We start from the raw sequence: 26,988 nt of genomic DNA, 5'->3' as shown, positions 1-26,988 counted from the left end.
TAAATTTCTCCCCATAGATCGTTTTACTCGCGAGAACGCACAAATTTATCGGAAATTAGTGCGAGAACTTCACCACGATGAATATACGTTAGTGGTTAGAAAAGCTCGGCTGAATTTATTTTCTATAGTTCGTACTACTGAGAAAAAGGAACAAGAAATATCTTCAGCTATATATTACTATTATTAATTCTTACAACTAAATAAATTAATTATATTATTTACTTACGTAATCTATAATATATATATAAAATTATTAATTTCATATTTTTTCCCATTATTAAATAAAATATTAGATTTGACTACGAAAAGATAGGATTTTCATATATATATATATAAAACCTATCTTTTCGTAGTATTTGGAGTTATACAAACAATTTTTTCTTACTTAGAAGTTTCCTTTTGTCAGTGCAACTAATTCATGCTTTTTTCTTCCAGCCAGCTCTATTCCAGGCCATAACTTTGACCTTCTTATACAACACGACACCTAGTGTTTCCTTTGTCTGTTCTATGTAGTTATTTCTCAATCTTCTCCTTTCTCTTTTGCCCTCTGCTTTTCCCTCTACTGTGCTTTTTAAAAAATCGTCATGTTGTATAAGGTGACCTAGAATTTTGCTTTTTCTATTCTTTATTGCTTTTATTAATGTTCTTTTCTCATTCACCCTTTTCAAGACTTCCTCATTCGTTACTTTTACTATCTAGCTTATCCTTTCTATTCTCTTCCATGCCCCTATTTCTAATACAAGCATCTTTCTTTCCTTTTGCGTCATTGTCCATGTTTCACACATAATATCAGTATACATTCACATGGATAGGCATGTTATTTATCTTTATTTGACCTTTTTTTTTGATTAAAATGCAAACCTTGGTTTTGCATTTTAATCAAAATATGTTACAAGCAAAAACAGAACAATTGCAGTTGGGAATACTGCTCGTGGTTGTCATAGATACATACTGTATCCTATATTATACTTGTAGATTTAAGTATAAGTTCCTGTAGATTTGTTAAACTAATTCTAACTTCGATTGAGAGATCACTATATGTATATAACATGACTGGGTAGTGTTTGATAAACAATGACATATTGACATATACGAGTATGATATAGTATGCAAGCTGCATAGTAAATGCACAACCTGATAAATGTGATAAGGTGGCAACTACAAAAATCTTTTTGAAGTAGATACATGTAGGTACATTATAAATTCAAGATACCTAGAAGTTAATGATTTTGGTTAATTTTTTTTTATGCAACTTGGAATGGCAAAAAAGCTGACAGCCCACCTGATAGAAAATGGTAACCGTCGCCTATCAAAATGAGCAGTACCATGGACATTATAGTATACTGTTTCGCTCATGATACTTCCACATGCGTTGCCATTCCTGAGGAGTCAGGTGTTATTCCTCTGTACCCTGTAAATTCACTGCCATATCCCACCCTTCAAACCGAAACACAGCCATTCAAACACAGCTGCTTCACGGTAGAAACACGAATAGGACAAAGGTGCCCAAGCAAACCATTTTTGTACAAAGTCTCTCTCTGGTAATAAGCAATACATTCTTAAAATAGATTTAAATAGGAAGAAAGAAAAGTTAGAAAAGAAAATTATTTTTGTTACAATAATGTAGGTGGCTAAATATACTCATATTTACTTGTATTACTTGAAATTATATTCGCAATATTACACATGTATTTTCACAATCTAAAAAATCTTAGATCGTGAAATGATATTTACAATATTACAAACATATTTATAAAAAATCAATAAGTAGTAAATTCGTGTTTCCTTGAATTCTTTATATAGCGCTACATTATTTTTCTTGTAGTATATATTTTGAATTGGATTTATTGAAAGATGCTATAAAAATATAGAATAATGTACCTATATAAACAAAAATGTTATATTTAAGTAAATTCATTTGAAGGATTCTTAATAGGAAAAGAATTATTAACATATTGTAGGTAATTTTTTTTTTCATTTCCTTCTACGCATAATCAAAGTATAGAACAAATTCCCAGCATCAATATTTCCGAACAGATACGATATTGAATGCTTCAAGAGCATATTCCTTCCTAAAAGGTAGGGAGCACCTGTAATTTCATTGATGTTGCCGGGTGGCTGTGGACGGCGGTAATCATTTACCATCAGGTGAGTCGCATGTTCATTTGCCCCCTACGTTATAAAAAGAAATTTAATACTGGCAAAGAGGAGAAATACATTTTTTTATATTTCTTTAATAATATATTGTATTTAATTTATGTAACTGATTTTCTTTGAAAAGGCTGTCCATATAAGGGTTGTATATATTTGGGACGGTCAGATTGAACTCCATATGTCTTCAGCAATTCTACTAGCGGACGCAGAGCTATCGCTTATAGATGTCTTTTTTATGCCAATACGATCCCAATTTAATCTACATTATAGATAAAATATCTACAACAAAAATATGCAGGCATCTTGATCTGTACTCTTATCTATACTCTATCTACAATCTTTTTCGGATCAATGGTTTAGGGGTCGGATAATTGTTGAATATTAACTATCGTGAGTCATATTATGCTACAATTATTTACACTGGCTTTTACGCGAGTAACTTATGGCTCAGCCAGGAAACGTACAAATGAATAAGGATTCCCATCGTATCTAAATCTAGTTGAGCAATTCCGACGATTATATATGATAATTAATAAAGCCTTTCTATCGAATTTAACTTCAAAATTTGCTCGACTGGTAAGTATTGAAATTATATTTCAATTATCAAATGATTATTATTTTTAATTAAAATTATTTTCATATTTTCATTATTACAACTAGAAATTCCTTTTGGGTTACAACTTTATTTAAAAACTAAATTATATGATTAAGTAACTTATTAAAAAAATATATTAGTAAAAAGAGCTAATAATTATTATAGCTTTAATATCCACTGTGTTTGACCACCGTGCTAGTCTAATTATTATTACATTTTGTTGATTTATGACGTATTCGTATAGTTAATTTTGGACAGCATTATTTTACGTCCTACATTAATATCACACCAGTAGATATTATTTATGTGTGTAATTACAATATTTCAACATCTATTTATAGCGATGTAGTATATTATCGTAACGATACATTATTTATAGAGCTATAAATATTATAATTTTCCTTATTAGACCACATTTATGATATGGTCTAAAAAGTTTAAATTTGGGCATATAAAATTGAGGAATGGATAGCAGCGTCTATTTTAAAATATGTTGCCAATCCGCACACCAAGCGTGGCAATTACTGACAAAATCTCCCAAAAGGGAGGCTTATGTTCAGCAGTGGACAGTTTAAGGCTGATATGATGATAATGATTATTTAAATTGTTGCTGGTTGTTTGTATTTTAAACTGTAATACCGTTAAAAGTATAGTTTAATGCTATTATCAAATTATCTAAAAATTTTCTTACTAAAAAGGAGCGACTCAGTCATGTCACAATTTATATGGAAATGACAAGGACGTAAATCTTATCGAAAGAAAAAGGGATGACAATAATTAGGGACGGTATCTCGTAGTATACAAATTGAGAGCCTCTTCGATTTTAAAAAATATTCTGTTCTCTTAATATATATTGTAAAATAAATCTGCAATAAAGTATTATTGACATTAATAATTATATATCACTTCACTATAGATAATAGGACTTTGTCGTGTCAATTTTCATTTCATTTGTGATGATATAATTATATATATGTATTTATTAAAAGTAATATTATATTGAGATTCGTGTAACAATGAGCAATATAATTATATTTACTGCACACCAATTTGTACAAAATTTAAAAGATTTCTAAGTGCATGAATTGGAAGCAACTATTTAATGGAATTTATAATTCCATTAACTAGTTGCTTCTAATTCTGTGTGTGTCGTCTCATTTGGCAGTTCAAGTTCCAGGTCTAATTAAGCTCTTTATAGTTAGCCTTTTAATATCCGCGTTGAAAAGGCACAAAGAATTCCTTTTCAAGTTGTTTTGTCATTAGCTATATTATTAATAGATATATAACACTACGCTAACCTGACTGTTTTTTCCTATCAATAATGGTACTTTTGACTATTTCTTCAAATAGGTACGTATGCTAATAATGTTATCGTCTTACACATCTACTTACGAACTCACGTGCGAATCGTTAAATAAAACGTTCAATATCATGAAAACGGTAAAGAGGTTATGAGATAGCATATAAGGTGACAACTGTCGTTCGAAACCTCCGAAAGGTGCCAATAAGACTACGGCTATATTATTACGTAGGTAACCAAGGAGCGAGTTTCAGTCGAAAGGAAACGAGGCCTCAAGAAGTCGTGTGCCAAAGAAACTTTGTGTATAAAGAGAAAATCGCTATTTTTCTTGTTAAGCTAATTCAATTCTTTTGCCAAATGTTCAAATGCGCATGAAGTTAGCATTAATAACCGTTTTGGCGACGAATCTACTTGAAATGATAAATCGTATATACTTGCTCAATTTTAAAGACGTTTATCGTTCCTGTATCATAAACTATATAAATCTTTTTTATGTAAATAAAAAAATGTTGAAGTATGAATATATATAAGTTGATAATTTTATTTTCTTAAGTGATCATGAAATTTGATAACCTGATATAATTTTCATTAATAATTTTCTTATGTGAAATCGCTCGTATGCTTTCACTTGGTCCTTATTCGGTTATTGCCTGCTTTCGTAATCGAAGCTAGAATCAGTAATGGCATAATATCTCGAATACTTATCACATTATCCGAACACATACATTACATGTGTGTTTTACGGAAATCCTGCGCGTTTACTGTAGGAAATTTAGTTGCTTATTTCTTTTACATAAAATAATAAGGTAATTTATAATAAAGATATTAATAAACAATATACACTTGTGTGGTATGATAAAGATATCATATATAATTTGTTTGAGTGCGTGTAAAATAAAAAAAAACTGTATATTTTTTTATGTTACAATTGTTTGATGACTTTTATTTGATGACTAGCTGACCTGGCAAATGTTTGTTTTGTCCTCTACAGCCACCTGCCGGGTCCATTTTTTAAATCGAGATAAAAAATATCCCAATTGGTTCGTATTGATTAAATTGATTAGCCGGTTTCGGAATTTAGCGTGAATGAATATTATGACATGAGATTTTTATATATTAAGTATAAGTCAATAAATATAATTCTTGTGAATAAGTTTTCACGATTCCTCAGAAATTTAGTTAGTTAACTTGGAAATTAAGCACCAACTGAAATGTTCCTCTTGTAAAAGGAATCTTCAAAATTGTAAAATAAAAGTAAACACATATATCGTCTGATACAAATTTATTCTCATTAGGGTGCAAGAGAGATCGGGAATCTCTTTCTACAATCAGTGAGATGCTTAATTAATTCACTACTAAGGTAATTATTTAGCTAATATCGGGGAATCTAATTAAATTCCATCGAGTCGTTTCATTCAGTGAAATCAAACAGTAAAGGTATTTTCTTTATATGTGTAGATGAAAATGTTTATCCAAATACGTCAGAAGATGAAGAAAAAACAAAATGATGTTAGTTGTTTATACAATTACCTACAATTACTATGGCTGACAAACATTGCTAGTATGTCAAATTATTAACAAAAGGGCACACTCATAGATAAATAATAATATTTAACTTTATTTATTGTTTTCATATTTTGCTTTATAAAAGTACCTATTATGTTGTTTAAGTAATTTGAGATTAAATATATTTGTCCGCAATTCCAAACAATTGTTAAAAGACAAAAAGGCAATTAAAATTCCCCTTTTTACATTCTCTCGGAATTGTCGAATGAAAGTAAACAGAATATAAAAATTGATTGTTAAATGTAAATAGTCGATTCGGGCCAACTGTTATTAAATATTCAAGCTCAGTGAATATTTAGTAACAGTTTCTTGTATTTAGATGCATAAATAAAACTTTCATCTCGCCATTTTCGCTACTGAATAGGTATAATCATTAATTTACCTTTCTGGGATACAATCCTTTCTTTGTTCACTTCATAATTTAATTTCCGCACTTATCAAGTGTCCGCGGCGTGATTAAAGACTGAACGGATCGGGTCGTAATCAGGAAATAGCAATCTACGAGAGTTTATAAGGTTGTGTTCATAGTGATGGGATTTTGGTTTCACTGCGCCTGAATATGCGAGAGCACGGCAAACCGCCAGGCGTCTAGACTTGGCTGAACGGTACAATCACTACAAAGGACAGCGTGTGCGTAAAACTGTGTCTCTGCAGCCATGGCTGAGTGCTCCGGGCGTCCGCCGCTTACCGACTGACGTTGGTGTACACGACACATCTGCATTTAAGAAGCCGCTATCGTTATGCGACTAATCGATTGGTCGGAGCGAGTGAAACTGTCTGCTATCCTGTTCCTTAAGTTCTCTCACTCCTCATTCGCGCATGCTCAATACACGTTTATTCTGTTTTAAAAGTAGCGGAAAGTAAATAAACTCATACGAACTGTTTGTCAAGAGGAGAGGATGCAGTGGAAACAGGAATTACACACAAAATTGCCATGAAACAAACATCGGTATATAATGCTGCTTTGTTTCAGTGTTCACATAAAGGAACTGATGTTCTTTGAATATATTCATCTGTAAGAAAAAGCATATACCTTACGAAGGAATGACGAAATGTCACTTGTTGCGCGGCGACTTTGTTCTGCCGATGAAAAGCCACGCACGCCATGGCACGCCACTTATTTCCTTTTTGTTATTTTGTGGTAATTAATTTGAACATATTATGCTTACTTAAATAGCACAATCATCATCTCGTGATATGTTGACTTCATAGATTATTAGTTACGACAGCTGGTGACAAGTAGAAATTAACATTTTCATGTTATTAGCATTATATACCTGATTATTTTTTTGTTAAACGATATTCAACTTTGTGTACATAATTGAAAGTATATCTTCAGTAGTATGATGTGTAAGTTAAAATTGAATTACTAGATAAGTGAATTATTATATTGCTTTATATATTATTATTTATTACATTTATATATTATTATACGCTCTCGTTCAATTAAATTTAAATGATTCATTGTATGTAGTATATAAATCTTTGTCTTTATTTTTTTATCAATACATTAAGCATAATATTTGCCTTATCTCCGAGCGCTCCAATCCGCGATGATATCCGAGTTTCTTTCTTCACAGTTCAGCTTCGTGATATCAAAAGAAGCTCAATCTTTACGCGTTATTTATTTTTACAAAACGAGAAATTCTTTCTTCCGTATTGAAGTTTTTTTTTATAATAATTCATTCTATTATTATACTGCTAAATAGACCTGAATGGTTTCTAAGGGTGCATATGTAAGAGTGATGTTATGTATTTCTGTTTTCATAATAGGTACTAAAGGAATTTAGTTAAATATTAAAAAAATATATAGTAATTATAGATAGCAAATGTGATTTAAGACTTTATAATAATGTTATGCTGTATATTATTTAATATAAGATCCCAACGACTAGGATTTTGTTTTAAGTTTCTACGTACTTACGAATATCATTTCTATTTTGAGATGGGATTATTTTTACAAATATACATCCGTTTTATATCATTGAATGTTAAAATGTGTAATAATAATTATATTATTATAATTAATAGGCTCTGAATTGAAGAATTTTTAAGCTATAAAAAAATTCTATTTTATAATTACTTAAAATTCAATATATTTAAAGACCGGATTTAAAATTATCGACTAAAAAATAATTTGCTTCACAAAAAAAAAAGCGATATTATCTATGGTACAACATCTCACAGAATAGTTAAATTAAGTATATTTTAATTGAATACGTGAAATCTTTTGTTTTGGATAAATACGTAAGTATTTATTTAAGTAATTTTATGAACCAAATGCGAATATGGTACAAGAGACGGGCTTAACGTTAATGTCACTCTTTGACTGTCAACTTTTAGATTGAATAGTGAACCACGAAAATTGCTTAATTATTAAGATAGTAGAAATAATAATAGTAAATATTTATATTAAAACAATGTGTAATTGTAAATTAATTATTAATACTTATAATTATTTTCCTTAATGTTTTATTCTGTTAATTTTCTTAATTATACAATACCTACTTGTACAACAATTAGTCCATTACCCTAAGGTTGTCTTGAAAAGATTGCTCTCAGCAATAAGGCCGCCTTACTGTACTTATACAATTGTATCGTTATACTTATTAATTGTGTTGTTTTTTCCCGTATATTGTATAATGCAAATAAAGTATATTCATTCATTCATTCATTCATAAATACAATGTGTATTTATGTTAAATTATAAACTGCTAAAGTAATATTTACTACCTATATTTCGAGGCTTTGCCGACGTAAAATAGTATATAAAGTGTCCTATGTTTTAAGTTAAGAGAATCTATCCGAGTACTAGATTTCATTCGCATTCGTGCAGTAGTTTTTTGGAAGACTACGATTAAGATACATCCACATATACATATATCTTCAGAAACTTGCGAATATACATTATCATTATGATAAACGATTTGCTTTCATTATACGTATATATTCTAAATACGAATACTAATAATAGTACTGAAGAGAATTCTCAATACAAAGTTACTTTTTCGAACCCAATAGACCACTTAAACTTTGACCCTTTCTCGTTAGCAATAAAATTGGGTGGTCCTTTTGTAAATACGCAAACGCCCTTTCATTCGAACGATCCTTTGATGTGCTTCTCTTATCTGCACTACTAATTGATACATTTACGAAATAAAAAATCAATGAAAATGGAAATTAACAACATGTTTCTTGTTTTTCTGTAGATGATAATTTATATATTAGTTAATGATGCTTATTAATATTATATAGTTGTATTATAATCGATTATTAGGTTTATGCCCCTAAACTGTCGGAGGAAAAGGGATTTTTAGTAATGAGATTTAACAGGCCCATTGTTAGCAATACACCCTATCAGGTCGACCTCCAAGCGGTTCTCTCTGGAAACCATAGTGGTTAATTCTTGTTCACTACGGGTTTTGGTCACTACGGGCCAACTTAAAGTAATTAATATACTTGCAATAAAGAACATGTTAAGTAATTTTCCGTCCCTTTTAATTCTTAAAATGCAGTTATACCGAACGAGTGACTACTTATCCACACTTCTACGAGTTTTGTTTACTGTAAACGTACTAAAAGCATTCGTTGCTCAAATGCATTTGCGAAGAATTTTGTAGAATGCTCTAAGAATGCATTACTTTGCTCTTTAATTCTTCAGATATAGGTACAGACAGGTATGTAATATGCTCTAGCTTTTACTCTTCGTTCGTTAAATGCACCTTTATGCAAACAATCTATGTACCAGTAAGTAATGTCCTAGTTTCTATACTTAATTATTTTATTATTATTAATGAAAATTTCACTTAATATTTTACACTAACTATTTTATATTTAAATGATTTTTCTACTATTTACAAAGGATTATAAAAGAATTTTTTAATTATATTTGAATGGATCGAAAATCTAATCATAATCTTAAACAGTACTGTAGTATTATCTCTCAGAGGTAAAAAGTATAAAACCGCCAAGAATACGTTGGATATTATTGTACATTGATATAACTTTGTAGATAGAGAGACATAGAGCTACGTAGCTACAGAACTACGCAGCTTCAAGAGGTTCGTACTGCAGGAGCTTACAGAGCTAATCCATGTATAGATATTTAAATATTTCACTTATAAATAATGAATTATAATTTCAATTATAAACAACAATATTGGTCGGCAGAGGTTATAAATAGATTTTACTCCGCGAATTTAATCGTGACAAAATACTGGCCAGTAATTACAATATACTTATTTTAAAACGAATGAAAAACTCTGATAAATAACGAAATGTTTCATAAACTATTTAGATAAAAAAATATTTCAATTTATAACGTGGAATCGTACAGTAAATGAAAATAAACTTTATATATCAGTAATATCAAATACTTTATAATTTTTTTTAAATATGAAGTAAAATAGCGGCATCAATCATGGCGAAATTAGCATGGGACCAATATGAAAGTAAACATTGTCGGATGTAAAAATAAATTATTAAAATTGTTTTAGAATTAGCAGAAAGAATACGTAATATTAACACGAAATAAATACAAATTTATTTTTTGACAAAATTTATTTCCCCTTTACTTTTATCCTTAAAGCTATTGCTTTTTTATTGTTACTTATTGAAAAGTATAAAGTATCCAAGTGTGTATTAAACATAATGATTGATAGAGTTTCATAGCTATAAAGCTAGGTGGCAATAAATCCAAGTGATAATGGCTTTTATTATATTTTTGAAAGTAATTTTATTTATAGACATTTATTATTTACTAGTTATTGCCTGCGGATTCGTGCGCGTGAGTTACGGATGTAATTATCTATTTTTTTATACATAACTACATAAAATATAGGTGATATCATGTCTAATCAATTTATACAATAGATAGGTATATAAAGGTAAGTATTTTTTTTTATTGACAAAAAATGCACAGAATGCACATTTCCTATAACTATAAATTTTGTGTAAGTACTTCACAAATATGCTAATTGTCACAAAATAAGGTGATTACATCGTAATAGCTGGATACATTGAATGTACTTTCTTCGAAAAATAGCGCAATTTGCGATCTAGTGGCAAAATATCGAACTAATTCATATTAGTAAATTAGTTCGGAAGTGACTTTATACTAAGAGCACATGTACGAGAATGATACCGATATTACGTAATACTATTCATCATCTTCATCATATCAGCCATTAACTCCTTACTGTTGAACAAAAGCCTCCACTTTGGGAGGTTTTGCCAGTAGTTGCTACACTTGGCAGGCGAATTGGCAATCGCAGGTAGGCTTTGGAGATGTCTTAAGAGCGACGTTCCTGCCCATCCCTCGCCTTCTCTTAGTCGCCTCTTACAAGACCAATGAGAAAAGAAGGGGTGACCTATTCCATGCCAGGACAACACGGAAACAAAATATGATTACTTCCTAATATTTTTAATGAAAGAAAACTATCCATTGATATAAGACAAGGGTCTAACAAATTTACATTTAGAAAAAATCTATAATCTCTTATGAAAAAGCTGTGAAAGCCGTTCATCATAATCCTCATCTAAATCACCTTTGATCTCTGTCGTTGCTTTATTGGTATTAAGATATATTATTATATATGTTTGTTTAATTATATTTGTACATATGTTTTTATGATATATATTTGTATATGTAAGTAATATTTGTTTAATATATCTAGGTAAGTATAGGTATATGATCATATGATGCAGTAGATCTTTATTGTATGTGCTATATAATTTATAAGTCGACATGGATATGTCTGTAACTGTTTATCTGTAACATTTTTAATATTTCACCACATAATTACATTTCTGTTTCGCTAAAAATTGACTGGGACAAAATGCTATATAGCATATTATATAGCATTAAGTCCGCATTTTGTACCTAATATTTTTTAGAAATAAATAAATACAATAATAATATATTTATTTATGTCTCCTCACAAACAACTTAAATTTACACATAGGTATTTAGGATATAATATGGAAAATAAATAAATAGAAGTAAGATTATATATTTTCTAAATGCATTTGATGTTTAAAATGACAAGTTGAATGATACTTATATTCGTAAAATGAAGATAGTGATTTTTAAATATAAGATTTTATATATCGCCCATGTGTCAGTTCTATTCTTGGCTGTGGCAATAAAATATGATATTAGATAGATATAAACAACTTTTATACAGTCATATATACGAGTACAGTCCACATGTTAAAGAGGAATATTTACCTCGTGTATTAGCTTTGAAGGATGGGATATGGCAGTGAAATTACATTATATAGAGGCATAACATCATAGTTTTCAGGGACGACAACGTATGAGGAGTACCACGGATATCAATGTATATTCTATAATGCTGTTCATGTCTGTAGGCAACGGTTACCACTTTCCATCAGATGGGCCGTCTTGTTTGCCATTTTAAGTATCATAAAAAAGGTAGTTACACAAAAAGAGTATTCCTTATTTATTATATAAGTGTTTATTTATATACATTGTATATTCCAGAAGCTTAAAAACCGAGAGGGAAATAAATTTATATAAAAATTATACATGCATTCTAGCTGCCCGTATGTTACAGGCCTGGAGTTCGATAAAATTTACATTATGATGTTTTCGTAGGCATGTGAATTGTACAATAGTTCTTTATGAATGAATATATGAAATTAATAAGTAATGGAAACTTTTAATGCTATTAGGAAATTATTACTTTTGTAAGCTAGTGTAAATTTTGTAATTATTGTAAATAGAATATTTAAATTCTTTTAATCTATGCAATAATTAGGTACGCGTTTTTTTTTCTGTATTAATATTTCGTAATCATTTGTACTATATTTCTAAATCACGAAATATAAAAATTAATAAACAGGTAATGTAAAAAATCGATGCTCTTAGTTTACAATATTATTCATATTATATTAATATTTTTTTACTCATCATAATTTTTTTTAATGGATGATAATGAGGGATGATAGGTGGATAATGAATAAGCAGGTCAATTAGATCATTATGATGAATACTACTGGAATTCAACACGACGATTTCCAGGGGAAACCGCGTGGAGGTCGACCTGACAGAGTATATTGCTAGCAATGGGACTGTTAGTCCGCATTTCTAACAATCCCCTTCCCGCCACATTACATTACTATGTCATCATCATCATCATTATTATCATATAATGATGACGACAGCCGTTAACTGTATACTGCTGAACATAGGCCTCCCTCTATTGGGGGGGTTTGTCAGTAGTTGTTCAGGTGGGCCGTCAGCTTGTTTGCCATTCTAAGTACACCTTACTAGGCGTAAATGCTTAGTAAGGCGTTATTAAAGAGTTACACAGGCACATATGTGTGTATGGTGTGTTTGGTTATTTATAAAGATCTATAAAGATCTGTACAGCTCTATTGCATATAATACACGTATGCATGCACATACGCACACTTGCATTATTGTACCATTTTGCTACTTTTTATATTCTACCGGTAAAATTGAATAATTTCCCTAAAGGAACAACAAGAACTTTTTATTTTTTAATTAATGTTTTACGAAATTTCTCACGTAACATATTTTATAGCATGGGTAAATTCTTAGATTATATTACACTATTTATTCTAAAATTTTCCCTGTATAATAATTTGGAAATAAAATACTAGTGATCCGATGCAGCAGTATGTCTCCATCAGAGAGGTACTAGTAGGTCGTCAGCAAACGCGCTCTTAACATTTAGCCGGGAGCCGTATCAAACGACGCGGAAATACCCACTTACTGTCTGATTGCCACACTAGGGTGGTTAATGTCATTGTTGATTCCGAATGTGTTTGATGATATAACGTTCTTTTAAAAAGTTGAAGAAACAAAGGCGATTTCTTTGTGGGTATTATTTTTTATAAAATATTGAATATTTATTAACATTTATTAATTTTCCAATATAGAAATAGATCATGAGACCAATTTCAATTAATAATTTACATAAATGCCTCTCCATTTTTAACTTAATGATCCTTTTACTTTTTAACGCTCTTGAATTTAATATTATGTAAATTTATATTATTATATCATTCAGTAGTATCTATTCTAAATTCCAATTGCAATGTTTTAGATACAATCAAATTCGTTCGGTTAATACCAAAAACAATACATTTAGCTTATAAGTGCTACGTATCAAATTGAAGAGAAAAAGTTTTCTTTTAAAAGTAGACATGTGTTTAGATATTAATAAAACAGATACAAACATTCCAAACATTGACATTATAATATTTAAATCGCAGGAAAAAATACATACTGAATAAAAAAAAAATTCAGACTGTCAATAACCTTTCTGTAATATAATTGGATACGTACTCGACATATATGTCGAGTGCGTAGAATCGAGTCCTATTGGAAGGTAACAGTTTTTTTTATTACATCGCAATGTAGAGTTGATTTTAAAGTCAAATGCAAAATGTAACCTTCGACGAAGAGACGAAACACTATAGGAATTTACTTATTTGTAAAGATCTGATCTCTAAAGTATTTTTCACATCCTGTTCCTTATGTTTATAAGTGACAATTGCCATTTCTTTCATTTCCATTACTTTATTTGCTATATCAAGCTGTACAAAAAATATCTCTAATTTTATTGAATGCTGTTATTACTTAATTTATAAAATACTGTCATTTTCTTAATTTATAAAATAAATAATTATTATGCTAACAGATATATATATATATATATATATATATATATATATATATATATATATATATATATATATATATATTGTAGTGACCAAAATCGAAAAAGGAATGTTGCGTTGGTTTGGTCATTTGGAGAGGATGGATGAAAGAAGAATTACGAAAGAGATTTATCGAGCAAGAATGAATGGAGATGTCGGTAGGGGCCGCCCTAGACGGACGTATGTCGACCAAATAGGCGACGTGCTGAAGAAGGGCCAAATTAAAAGTACCCGTAACCGACGAGCGTGTATGACAAGATTGATGAATGTGGAAGAAGCGAAAGAGGTTTGTTTGAATCGAAGCATTTGGCGTTCCATTGTTTCTGCCTACCCTAATGGGAGACAGGCGTGACAGATATGTATGTATGTATGTAGAATAGAAGAATAAAATGAAAATAATTGAAATTAGATGAAAAATTTATCCACTGTTTCATAACTATCTAAATAGCAATAGAAAATATACTATTGTAACTATCAGTAGAATAGCTATAAATAAGATACAATTTCCGTAATTTAATCATTTCTATTCACCTCACTATTAAAACACGGTACCTATTACGTATCTACTGTAATAATTTTAAGTCCATCGCGCAACGTAACCAAAACAATCAAACCTCAAATATTTCCACGCTCATCATAATCGTGTAAACAGTAAACAATAAAGGCATCCAGGCAAGACAAGCACCGCAAACGATTGTTTACAATACGTAGCAAACTAAACACTACTTAAGCTGACAGTTCGTTGTCAGCTAGATGCTTAAACTTGATTAATAGATGATTTAGGAGCGGCTGATTAGCACGAGTAACGATATAGTTTAAAGCCTCAAACATCTTAATAGTGTATAAACAAAACCTTTCAAAGCGATATTATTGATTTTCATAACAGTTATTGTTGTAAGCTTTGACTAATTTAATTCGGATTAATGATCCCACAATTCTATATCTCCGGTTAAAGTGTGGAATACATTACTCAAATTGTAAAGCGCTAACTAGTGTTGAGAAAGGAATGCTCGCATAGCTAGATTAAACTAGCTAACACGTTAGCTAGTGCAACTTCTTCACCGTATTGCGAAATTCTCTTGATTCATTAGATTTCCAGATTTTGAAGATACTTAAATACTGTTTTTTTTTTTATAATTTAATGTAATGATTTTAAAATTGCTTTTAAATTTTTTGATTGAAGCTGACAGCAATTGTTTTTACATTACAGCATTGTTTTATATATATATTGTTATGTAATTACTGTATAAATAATGTGTGACAACTACTGGCAAATCGCTTTTTGAGGGAGGCCTATGTATGGGAGGCCTTGGCTGATATGATGATGATGATATTGTTATGGAAAATATAAAAAAGGTAAAACTTATTAATTGGCTTATAGAATATTTCTGAAAACGTATTTTTATTAATTATTAAAAACAAATATGTGTAATCGATTTTTACAATGCTGCACTGAGGTAACAAATGGAAAAAAATAAGTGTACGTCGTAAATACTGAGTAAATGTTAGCATTCTAGATGCGATTACATTATCCAAATTTGGTCACTAGCTAATGTGTTATCTAGATTTTATAAATTCATACTAGATTGTAGTGTTAAATTTTAATTTTACTATCCAACATAAGCATTTTTTAGGTTTATTTTAATTTAGAATACTTAAATAAAAAAAGACATGACTTTATTTTAAATACATAAGACAAATATTAACTAAGTATACAGTATAATTAGTTAATATTATTTATTAACTGTGAAAAACTTTTGGTATACAAAAAATTTGTAAATCAATTTAAGATTTAAAAATTGGACTCAAATATTAAGAATCGAGTGTGTACTTCCATTCTTTTTAGTTAAAATATGTAAACAATTATTTTCAGAATAAGATTCAGTCATGTCAAAATTAATGAACAGCGAAATCTTTATAAGTCAAAACATACTTGTACTGCTTCCATAGTACAAGTGTAACTAACTTATAAAGATGTATTCCAAACTACACTAAGTACCAATCTCCAGCATCAACAGAGCTACGTGATATTTATTAATCGTAATTATGATGGATATCAAAAATATGATGTATATACCAAACCTTACAATTATGTATATAAATATATATCTGATGCAAGGTATGAGCGTTCTATATCCGAACTTTGGAGTATGTATTTTTCTCTCCAATTAAAATCCTTACAAATTTGAATTTAGACTTTTTATTCCGCAAGAAAACAGCATTTTGAATAATAGAATAAATTTAAATTGGGAATAAAACCGCATAATAGCTATAAAAAAATAAAGAGAAAGATAAGTATCCTCTTTTTGAAAGTCACTTAAAACAAGTTCTAAAAGTGATAAATAAATCGATATTACACTGTGAAAACTATTAAGCAAAGTGGAGGTCAATAGAAAAAATTAATTAAAGTATAAATAACGAACGCAGTAGAAAAATATCAAAGAGGGAAGAGCACTAATGAAATGTACGGAGCGAGCTTCTCGGCTTAAATGTAGCGAAATGAACGCACAGTTTCACGTACCCTCACCCAGCTCCAACGCGATATCGATACGAAATGAAGTTTTTTTTTCTCTATATTTACATTGTAGAAAATATTTACACATGGTTAGGTGGAGACGTTAATTAGTAATGGTGTTAGGTTTTCAATTGGGTACGAATTCTTGGAAAAATATAGTAGTAGATACTCTACATGAATACCAATATATTAATTATATTAATTGGTTTTTTGTTCATAAAATTATGTGGTTATTAAATACTGTTTAAATATTTGAGGCATACTAAAAGTTGTACATATCCAGCTTATCACAACTGTTTAATTTTCAAATGATATTTTTTAAAACATAAAACTTGATTACTTCTATAGAAAAAATGATGGATTTTTTTTATAATATACATTTACGGTAAGTTCTTCGAGTTAAGTGAAAATGTAGCTAACAGGAAAAAATTTCGAAGCAGAGGGAGACTTTGTACAAAAGTCGATTGCTTGGGTACCTCTGTCCCATTCGTGTTTCCACCGTGAAGCAGCTGTGTTTGCATGGCTGTGTTTCGGTTTGAAGGGTGGGATATGGCGTGAATTTACGAAAAAAAAGATATTTTACACCATTTTAAAAGTGAGCTTTCTCCTTAAGATTATGTCGCTTGGCTTCAAAACTCATTTTGGTAGGAAGCACCACATTTCGGTAAGGTGATAGTATTCCGAATTCCAGGATGAAGGGGTTTCTTTGAATGATGACATTTATCAAGGCCGTTCTTTAGCAGCAACTAACAAGAAAAAGGTCACTACAGATATACTCTTAACCTATGAGACAATTCGGTGACATCACGGGAACGGTATAAGTGAGATTATTTAAAAGCTGGTAAAATACGGTCTACCTATATGTTTCGATTGGTAGAACTGAAATGGGTAGATTAGAGATCTAAAAGAGTTTTAGTTAATGGTAGTAAATCTGATTTTAAACTAGTTAATGTTGGTGTACCACATGGCTCTGTCTTAAAGCCTACCCTCTTTCTTTTGCATTATCTATGACATGCTATTGCTTGATAGCATTTATTGTTATGCAGATGACAGTACAGTCACGGGTGATATACAATGCAATGGAGAGCCGGTCTAAATCATATCCAAGAATGTCCCAAACACTTCATGAGGTTGGCGAGACCCTTAAAATCCTTCTTCTTTTTAAGGTATAAAACTAACACAAGACAGGTTTTTCTCAATCTAATGTCTCTACAAAACATCTAACTTTTAGTTTATCAGCGTTTTACATTTACGAAAGAATATCATTTTATGTGGAGCAAAATGTATTTGTTATTTGAATATTTAAGATATTCAGTATTTTTATGACCAAGATCGTAAATTTATTTTATTTGTCTTAAAAAAACAAAAAAGTTTACACAGAAATTTCTACGTAATTAAATCACTTTCTTTTATATCTACCTACATCTATAAAAGTTTAATGGTTTTATTTTTATTAAAATATGGTAACTAATTATAAATTAATTCAAGAAAATATATTTCATTTTTAATTTGTAAGTAAAATTGAATATATAAGGTAGATGCCCATGTATTTTCTTCTCTTAGCTTTTCACCCGAGGATTTATTTTAAAAAAGTATAAAGAATTTATCGCGGAACGATAAGTCACTGTCAGCGGAAAAGATACTGATAGGTCCAAACCCTTTTTTGCACATGAAATGTGTTTTTAGGCTTGTATACATAATATACTAGTACAACGCGTGAAATGTCCAATTAAATGAGGCAATAACATTCAAGAGACTAAATATATTAGGTAAAGGTTTTCGGTGTATTGAACGAGTAATATTGGAATCCAGGATACGACGCGAATTCGAGACGCGAATACGATATCGTTTGGGAGCTATGATGTCGCAAACAGACACACAGATATACAGATACACAAATGGGTATGTTAAACTTATAATACTCCTCTTTGCATCAGGGGTTAAAAACAGTCATTTTTCGGTTTTTTGTAAAGTTTATTATAAAGTTGCATAGTCACTAATATCAATCAACCAACTAAACAATCAAATAATAAAGAACTATCAACTAAAGAAAAATTTGCGGTATTATTAACGAAACGAAACAGCTTTGACCTAGCAAGGAACATGGTTTGAAATATGAAAATATTTTTGTATCTTTCGCGTTGATAGGTATACAAAAATTCCAATATGTGCAATAATAACGACACTGAAAATTGAGCGCATTCAGTCAGCCATTAACAAGCTCGTGACGTTTGTAGCCAAACGTTGCGAGGTGTTCTTACAATTTTGTAAATATATGACGACTGTGCACGGACTTTTATATTTAAGTATTCGAGTTTTATGATAAAAAAATATTTCTTGGAATTTTAATTCGGGTCAGCTTATAGTTTAATAGTATATACGAAAAGTGTAAGAAAAGTGGCCGTATGGTCCCGCCATAGAATAGGCCACCATTTTCTTTCCCGGGTATTGTAAGAGGCGAAGTGAGGACGAATGGGCAGCAGCGCCCCTCTTAAAACATCTCTAAAGCCTAACTGCGGTTGCCAATCCGTCTGTCAAGCATGACAACTATTGTTAAAATTTCCCAAGAGGGAGGGTTATGTTCAGCAGTGGATACTTAAAGGCTAATATAACGATGATATATGAAAATCTATAGTATTAGTTAATTAGTTTATTATATATTTATGTACTATTTTTCGTATTAAATTTAATATCTTGCTAAAGCAAAATAGGATTGAATTCTTTCACTTTCTCGAAAGTAAGAATTCAATCCTATCCTAGAAATATATTGTATTTATTTTCTATTGATGCAAATGGTTGTGGCGAAAAAAAGCAAAAATTATATTATTATTTCCTAAAGTATCATCAGGATATTTATAAAACTTAGTATATACTCTACATACCTATATGAGAGCTGTGTTATACCCGATGTTGGTTTGATGGAAATGCGATGTACTGTGTACCAGTATGTACCACATACATGTATATATATCTGTAAGTGAAATTGAAATCATTAGCATCCTTTTAAGGGAGTGTTCTATTATTGAATCTAAATATTGTTAGTAAAGAAACATGGGTCGATAAGTAATTAAATTTTTGAGTTTTCTATACTAATACGGGGCGTTCAGATTTTGAGTTAGTATGCAAAATGTAAAATTATTTTCATTTTTAAATATTTCATTCATGAACCTTTTGTTCTAATATGTTCTATAGCATGAAAATGTGAATGATGATGATCCTACATAGTACTATACAGCCATAAAAATTTTAAGGGTGTGTTATAGGTGTTATTGAAACGACGATCGGGCCCTCCTCCTTTGTTATAATATTTAGCTTCACCATGTTATCCAGTTCCTACTTTAACCTAGGTCGCAACTTAATGGAAATTTTATTGGTGGCGCTCACCACTGGCGGTACAGACTCATCGATAACTATTTTACAAACAGACGGTAGACATCCTATACTCTGAAAGATTGAATCGTCTATGTACATATTATTTACATACAATTCATTTGGTCGCATTATTAATTGTAGATTTAAACAAACTTTTAAACTTAATAAATTACTACAGTTCACTTTTAACACATAATTTCTTACTTTGCAATTTGAATTTTAAATAAACATCATTAATCCTAACATTCTCGTACCATGACTCATTTTGTTGACCTAACGTATCTACATAAATATTATACAAAAGAAGCTCATTATTTTCTTGGTACTCAAGGGTGTCCGACACTCAATCATTTCATGTGTAATATAGACTTTACAACACTTGGCGAAGTGACCCACTTTATCACAGCGATAACATCTTATTGAAAAAGCTGGACAACGATCACTAACCTTATGTTGCAAGTTATACTTGGTGCATACCGGCGGCTCAGTATACCGGCCGCGTGCAGACGCGCCGTTGTCTCCGCTACACCACTGGTGTCTGAGCGCGCGCCGCCCCGCCGGAGCTGGCCGCCAGGCGCCGTCCCCGCCGCGAGCCCTAGCACCTGGGCCTGAGTTGTACCACTGCCGCTGCGCTGAACTGATCTCCTTTGCCACGTCACCTATTCTACGCTGCCGCTAGTTGTCGGTTGCAGCACGCTGCTGCCTGTTCGGTAGCCGACTCAGCTGCCCGGCACCATTGTATTGCTTCCTCTAAGGTCATCGATGATTACGCCAATATTTTTTCTCTCATTTGGGCATCCTTAATTCCACGTATCAACTGAGTTAATATCAAACTGTTTTTTAACGATCCGAATTCACAATTAATACTTTTTACCTTCAATGTGCCAATAAACTTGTCAAAACTGCCTTTGGTCTGATATGTCTCGAAATATACGTACCTCTCATAGTTCACATTTTTTTTGGATCGCGTCCTCGCGTCTTGTTCCCATCTTTTCACTCGTCATTGTGTATGTACGAGTATTACACTATTAATAATAATATAAATATCTTAGCCACTCTCCACTAATTTTAAAAACATACCTGACACCATGTTATAGGTGTTATTGACACGACGATCGTATGACAAGTAATTTATTAAACTACCATTACCTAACATATATACAATTTTATATTAATATACCCACAACAGCGTGATTCAGTCAAAGGGTGATCCTGCACACATGCTACGTATTCAAAGTTTTCATTGTAGCATCTAACTTATGCCGTATAGGGTGTGCTCCTTAATACTTTCCAGGACGCTCGATTACGTTTAACGACGCAATCCGGACGAATTTTCTTATTTACTGTAAGCCAGCAGAAAATCGGATCCAGCCATTTTTAGACGAAGCGATTTCACACTAGAAGTGCTTGATAGGCAAAGTTTCGGGTTTATACTGTTTTGTATTATTTTAAGCAAACGTTTCGAAAGATTTGTGAAAGTTAAATGAGAAACACAAATTTTTATGATTTGTTAGAGTTGTTATACGTAATTGGTAATATAAATTAAGGATTAATTTAAATAAGTCGAATGTTTTTGATATTACAATGATGCATGTTTTGTATTTTGATTTGTGGGCAAAAATTAAAAGTATTATTTTAATTGTAAATTAGTTTTATAAAATAATACAAAGATTTGATGAGATATGATATATATAAAGGTACACAAACTTATTAAGTCTTTTAATTAGGATAAAAAATAATCTGGGGTACTAATTAGACAGATTATCAGCTGTTATGTATACACTGGACTATTTTATGGCTTATCTTGAATATCGATATAGATAGTCAAGATTATTGATGTATCATGATGTATTATTATGTATGAATCGCTTCAAATTTGTTTTTAATAGGTGAAAATTAAATAGTAATGACAGGTCAATAGTCACAGCAAGTCAATGATCCTATAATGATTAGCTTAAATTCATTAAACATAAACTATTCAACTAATGTAAGTTGATCGATTGTAAATAAAATAACTTTATCAATTCCATTATGGTGTTTTATCCCTACAATTTAAACTGTGATTTATTCATAATTTTGTAGTAGTTCTACGCTATCAGTATATATTAACGGAAGACCAGTGAAGGATGATAGACGAGTACGAAGCAGGTTAGGTGGGCCGTTAACCACAATGGTTTCCAGGAGCAACTGAGTGTAGGTAGACCTGATAGGGTGCATTGCAAGCAATAGGGTAATTAAACCCCATTACTAACAATACTTTTCCCCTTTTTATAGGGATGACTAAGGGAAATTTATAAACAGACATACTAATGTAACAATTGATTCCGCAGGCCTGTACGCTCTAGTAAAACATAAAGAGAAATATTTTTCTTGGTCTAGATAGGCCATATAAATCACAAATACTATTTCTTATCTAATAAACTGTTAGGTTTCTTTATTTGCCCGATAATATGAAAATATTATAATGATATATATTCCAAATACAATCATGTAGACAATTACGTAGAACGTGTTGAAATATCGATTAATACTCTATTTTTGGAGTAAATGATAGGCAACAACTATTATTCTGTACTTTGTTCTTCTATCCACTAATAAAAAAACCTAAGTTTTTCATATATATGGAACTTTTATGTAATAAAATTGTGATATTGTGTATCGTTACAGTTTTATTACATACATATGACAAAAGCTAGCTAAATTGTAATATTTTATAAAAAAACTAGATTTATGCCCGCTACTTCACACGTGTTGATTTTAAAAATTAAGCCTCTTTTTGATGGCTTATCAAGATAAAATATACATAAGTTATAAATATACGTAAGTTCTTATCTTAGGCATTCTGAAATGTGATAACCGCATCTAATTTCGTACAGTCGTTTTGCTGGAACAAATATAGAGAAAGACAAAAATTCTAAAAAGTATTGCTTTCGGAATTATTGCCCTTATTAAGGCCCTTCTTATCATTTTTCATTCATTTTACAGATATCGTCCAGTAAGTAAGATTGTAAATCTGAGATTTTTATACCACGAAGGTAAATAAGTAAAAAAAATAATAATAAATGTTAAATGTGATTATTCGATTTGCCAAGCCAAGGTAGTAGGTATATATAGACTTGTTTATTGGGGGAAAGATTTCATATCAACATTTCATATCCACGAATAAATATAAAAATTCCTGAATGACGTTGCCGGCACAGCTAGCGACTTACTGATGTCTCATCTCATGTCATCGTACTGATGTGTGCATCTCAGTTGGATCCATTAGACATATTATATATTCACTCAAAGGTATTTATTACTTGCCTGCCCGTATTCGCATGGTTCGTGTACTTCAATATTGCTACGCAAAGCAACATTTCTCCTCCTTTATGACATGTCTATGAATTCTTTATTTATCCTGGAAAATGTGCGCAGTTTAGCAGTAAAAGTTTCACGTGAATCCGATATCGTCTTATGTATACATCTAATATAAATACGAGTACATATTATTTTACTATGAAATATAACGAACATAGAATTATTGGCTTTTCTACGCCTCAGCGTATTAGCTTCCTAATTACTCGATTATGTCAATATTGATTTACCAGTTACACATATGTTCATATATCGTTACCAATATTAGAAATATGAAATTGACATTATTAGATTCTGATGTCTAAACAGCTGAATTGATTTCGATTATATACTTTCAATATTTTTTTTTTATGCCATTTAGAATGGCAAACAAGCTGACGGCCCACTTGATGGAATGTGGTAACCGTCGCCTATAGACACGAACAGTACTATGGACATAACAGAGTATACTGTTTCAACCATAATAACCTCCCCCCCCATGTGCTACCATTTCTAAGGACTCAGATATTCCTCTGTACCCTGTAAATTCACTGCCATATCCCACCCTTCAAACCAAAACACAGCTATGCAAACACAACTGCTTCACGGTAGAAACACAAATGGTGCTCAAGCAAACGACTTTTGTACAAGGTCTACCTCTGGTAAATAAAAAAATAAAATAAAATATGGACATATCACAAGTAATCACACCATGCATTTTGTCCGTAGAAGAAAAAAATACGATCGGTGTTCAATATTAATAAGCGAGCTAGATGTGATGCAGAGCGACAAGTTCGCAGACAAATCTTCATGTTTTCTTTTATACGACTTAGAATGGCAAACAAGCCAACGGCCCACCCGATAGAAAGTGGTTACCGTCGCCTATAGACATGAGTAGTACTATGGATATAACAGAGTATACTGTTTCGCTCATGATACCCCCCATGCGTTGCCATTCCTGAGGACTCGGGTGTTATTCCTCTATACCCTGTAAATTCACGCCATATCCCATCCTTCAAACCGAAACACAGCCATGCGAAACACAACTGCTTCACGGTAGAAACACGAATGGGACAGAGGTACCCGCAATCGACTTTTATACAAAGTCTCCCTCATGTGAATGTAGAATGCCGTGTTTGGTATATAATATGAAGCAGGAGTCGCAGAGTCAAACCTTGTGTATGGACATCGGCTACTCGGAGATTAGACGTTAAGGCTTGTCAAAGCACAACAACTTTTGAGAGCTCTAAAAGTCATCTGTATAGTGTGTGAGTAATGGAGGTTTATAGTAATAGATTTATATGTCGCAAGGTGCAACTCGAGTTTCGTGTAGTGAATAATAGGCATTAGATTTGTAGCATGCAATTTATATTACGATAATCTTAAATGTACACATTTCAAATACGGTTATGCCTGACTAAATTCGAACTCCATAGGAGCCCTTACTCATGAGCGCAGTTCCCGGCTGTATCGTAAGTAGCCCCGCGCGATAAACTCGCGGTGATATTTAAAACGTAGGTAAAGCGAGCACAATTACAATACAGGATGATTTACGATGCCATAATGCTATATGAAGCGACTAAGGGAACTTAATCGTCGAGGGATGGGCAGCAGTGTCATCTTCGAGGACTATCTGCCGTTGCTAACTTCCTTGCCAGTCATGGTCCCTACTGGTAAAACCCTTCTAGTAGAGGGAGACCTATGTTCAACAGAGAACAATTAACTATTGATGTGGTATATAACTCACGATAGTTATTATTCAACAATAATTGTAAACCGTAATATAAATTTTGTCTATGATCTCTGCAGGCTTTAACACAGATTACCCAGCTTTTATATTCATTAGAAGTGAGCCCTAAAATCGGCTATGGTAGTTATTAAACATAACAATGCTGCCATATATTGTAGCGACAGTCTTTGTACTGCACCTCATTTTCTCGATTGATGCCAAGGTATCGATGTTTCTATATCGATTCAGTAATATCAATAACCCATCGACAAAAAGCCTCTTCGTTGTCATGCTGTAATTTAATTTCAGCCTAAACGGTTTTAGGGTGTGGTCATTATAGACTAGGAGGTTCTATATTCGGTAATGTAATGTCTATTGCTATTAGAGAAAACTTTATTACTTCAATTCGATATACATTGGATAGATTTTTTTTAAAACTAGCGATGGGCACTAGTAACGTACGGTTATGAAAAATAAAATACAGCTTCTTATAATATAATTTTCTAAATGTACAAGAATTTTTAAAATTAGTTAAGCATTTTTTGAGTTTATCCATTACAAACAAAAAATCAGATCTTTTTTCTATAAAATATTAGTTTATATAACTGACGTCAAGGATTATTTCTTTCCTTGTGATTTTGTGCGATGATGAAGTAATAATGCCATGCTTCATCACTCCATTTCATTTACAGGATATTGAAAGATATAGCTACGGGAATGAGTCACAATTCATTGTAAGAGAATGAAAAGTCGTAGTAAATTCTGTCAGTCAGTCTGGCATACACGTGCCTCTAGTAAGAAATAGTAGAATACAAAATCGCTATTTTTTAGGAGAGAAAAAAGACTTTTTTTTTAAATATCTTGTTGATAATTGAACATGTAAATAATTGCTTTTATGATATTTTTTGCCCTTATTTATAAGGAATTGACAGTTTTTGTGTATTTCGTATAGTTTTAACATATAACTGAATTATGTCTGATTAGACAGTTAAATTAACTAACTGCAGTTGCCCACCTATCTGCTAAGCGGGGCAACTACTAGCAAACTCCAATAGAGGGAAGCCTATGTTCAGTAATTGTTAGTTAACGTGGCTTGATAGTTAAGATTAAGTCAGTGATATGATGATGATGATGAGAAAGGATATAAGCTAAGTTGTACCCTTTTTCTTTTTTAGACTATTTCACATAAGCATATTATATATTCCTACTCACAAGAGACCAATTTATTCCTCTGTATAAAAATTCATAAAAATTATAATAAACTCTCTTTTGCGGACAAAAAAGATGTATACCTAGAGTATTTATACAGAATGAGCATATACAAAAGGCGGCCCTATCGCTAAAAGCATTCTCTTACAGAGAACCTGGCATAAATAGTATCTACGTACAGAGAGAAAGTTAGATAGCGTAAGTCAGACACAGTAAATATAAAAAAAAAGAACAAATAAAATGCATATTATTCTAAATATCATTTCTATAAACATAGGACTAAATTACATACATATACATATATAATTTAATTAATAGTACTGAAACATTAATATATTAAATAGATCAAGGTAAATAATACGTAATAAACATCAAGGTAATGAGAATTTTACCTGGCTCTTGAACGAGGCAAGAGATGGCGCTGGCCATAAAATAAATGAATGTGATATTATAAAACAGACTTTTTAATTGTGTTGATGTTGTTAATTAATTGAAATGTG

At 31.2% G+C, this 26,988-nt stretch overlaps 1 protein-coding gene across 1 annotated transcript in view; it reads right to left on the bottom strand.

Annotated features, from left to right (window-relative positions):
• The window catches only part of LOC113512494 (protein O-mannosyl-transferase TMTC2), a 152,390-nt gene extending 146,067 nt beyond the window's left edge, over nucleotides 1–6,323 (bottom strand). The window contains exon 1 of the mRNA XM_026896393.3: nucleotides 5,998–6,323. The gene's annotated coding sequence lies outside the window, so the exon portion shown is untranslated. The remainder of the gene's footprint in view (nucleotides 1–5,997) is intronic.
• Nucleotides 6,324–26,988: the final 20,665 nt, after the last annotated feature.

Source organism: Galleria mellonella, unplaced genomic scaffold, assembly GCF_026898425.1.
Source record: "Galleria mellonella isolate WM207_F2 unplaced genomic scaffold, CSIRO_AGI_GalMel_v1 utg64, whole genome shotgun sequence".
In the NCBI taxonomy this organism is placed as follows: Eukaryota; Metazoa; Arthropoda; class Insecta; order Lepidoptera; family Pyralidae; genus Galleria; species Galleria mellonella.
This window is presented reverse-complemented; position numbering and strand designations above follow the sequence as displayed.